At 43.0% G+C, this 2,159-nt stretch overlaps 1 non-coding gene across 1 annotated transcript; it reads left to right on the top strand.

Moving 5' to 3' along the window:
- Window positions 1-1,806: 1,806 nt before the first annotated feature.
- On the top strand, window positions 1,807-1,913 carry LOC130470932 (small nucleolar RNA R71). Its single transcript, XR_008931647.1, has one exon. It is a non-coding gene; the product is annotated as a small nucleolar RNA R71 (small nucleolar RNA).
- The last annotated feature ends 246 nt before the right edge of the window (window positions 1,914-2,159 follow it).

Here is a 2,159-nt window from a genome sequence, read left to right as displayed (position 1 = left end):
CTATCACCTGCAGAAGACTCACAACAAAGCACTGCCTCCAAAGGGTCTCTTTCGAGAACTTGGGAGACGTTATCACGAGTAATAAAATAAACTACATCTATGCGATAGCATTGTTCCTCCTCTAGCATGGGACTTTTTAAGGCACTATTCAGATTAAAAGTCACCTTATCATCCCCAACAGACAATGTCAATTTCCCACTTTTAACATCGATTACCGCCCCCGCCGTGTGAAGGAAGGGTCTACCTAAGATTATGGGAATTTGAGAATCCTCCTGCATGTCTAATACTACAAAGTCTACAGGTATATAGAATTTACCTACTCTAACAGGGACGTCCTCTAAAACACCTAAGGGGTATTTGACAGAACGGTCGGCCATTTGTAGAGTGATATTGGTAACCATAAGCTCACCCATATTCAGTTTAGTACAGATAGACAAAGGCATGACAGACACACTAGCACCTAGATCACATAAAGATTTATCAATAAATACGGTGCCAATGTTACATGGGATGGAAAAACTCCCGGGGTCTTTAAGTTTAGGTGGAGACTTGTTTTGCAAATAAGCACTACATTCCTCAGTGAAAGCTACAGTCTCTACCTCACAAAAAGCACGTTTCCTGGTCAAAATATCTTTCATGAATTTAACATAAGCGGGAACCTGTAAAATTAATTCAGTAAAAGGAATCGTTACCTGCAAATTTTTGACCACCTCCAAGAATCTGCCAAACTGCTTGTCCAGCTTATTCTTGAGTTGTCGGTTTGGGAAGGGGAGTGCAATAGGTGGTACTTGAATATCTTCCCCCTTCTTATCCTCAGTTGTAGCCTCATTCTCATTGACTACCTTTTCAGCTTCCTTTCCATCCATAACTATCTTCGGGATTTCCTCACTGACCAGATCACTAGCAGACACCCCGGAATCAACCTCAACCGGCATAGAAGGACCATCATAATCCCTACCACTCCTCAGTGTAATTGCATTAGCAGTCTCCCTATTTTCGGGCTGTGAAGGAAGTTGGCTTGGTGGCCTCCCTGCAATAGTAGTATCCATCTGTGCCAACTGTGTATCAATGATCTTATTATGGGCAGTAAGAGCATCGATTTTTGCATCCTTTTCACTTAGAGATTTTTGCATTTGTAGCATCATGTTTCTCATCTCTACTAGCATAGGGTCAGGCTGTGTGTTTTGAGGTGGTGGTGGTGATGTGTGTTGTCTAGGGAACCCAGGTGGTCCACTAGACTGTTGGTTGTAGTTGTTCCGTGGTTGGTAGGGTTGGTATGGTTGTTGTGGTGGATGTTGGACTTGGTGAGGGTTCTGGATATTGTTGCTCCTTTAGGATAGTAGAGGGTTATTTTTGTAGCCCTCATTGTAAGAGTTGGAGAACGGGTTATTTTGTTTGTAGGATTGAAATGCGTGACATTGTTCAACAGAGCTCCTACATTCCGGTGCATAATGACCAGACATTCCACAACTTTCACACACAGTAGCAGGTTGGGCACTCATAGCAGCTACACTAGCAGGTTGGGCAGATTAAGTATTGGTTGCTTGCATATTATCAAACGTATAGTGTAAAGCAGTCAATTGAGCAGTTAATTTTTCAATCGAATTTAAATCATGCTTACCACCCCTGTTAGATAGACCTCTAGGATTTCCATACTGGGCATTGTGAATGGCTATCTCCTCAATCACCTCCATAGCTCTAGGCACCTCAAGTTGCATGAACCTCCCACTGGCAGCTGAATCCAACAAACATCTAGACTCATTGCCCAGACCATTATAAAACTGCTGAATCAAGAACCAATCTTCCAAACCATGGTGCGGGCATTCTCTTTGCAAATCCTTGAATCTCTCCCAGACCTCGAACAAACTCTCATCCGCTTGTTGTGAGATACCTAATATCTGACCCCTCAGACGAGCCGTTTTCTCAGGTGGAAAATATTTAACATAAAAAGCAAGAGCCAAGGATTCCCAATTATTGATTTTCAAAGCCGCCCGATTCAACCCATTACTTCACAGTTTAGCTTTCCCACTCAAAGAGAACGGGAAAAGTATCTCCATAGTCTGCTCCGGAGTCAATCCCTTTTGCTTGATGGTGGAGCAATATTGGATAAAGGACTGAATGTGAAGATTCGGATCTTCACCTGGTTCCCCACCGTACTG

This window comes from Spinacia oleracea, chromosome 3 (genome assembly GCF_020520425.1).
Source record: "Spinacia oleracea cultivar Varoflay chromosome 3, BTI_SOV_V1, whole genome shotgun sequence".
Taxonomy (NCBI): Eukaryota; Viridiplantae; Streptophyta; class Magnoliopsida; order Caryophyllales; family Amaranthaceae; genus Spinacia; species Spinacia oleracea.
The sequence above is the reverse complement of the archived record's forward strand: the minus strand, read 5'-3'. Positions and strand labels throughout refer to the sequence as shown.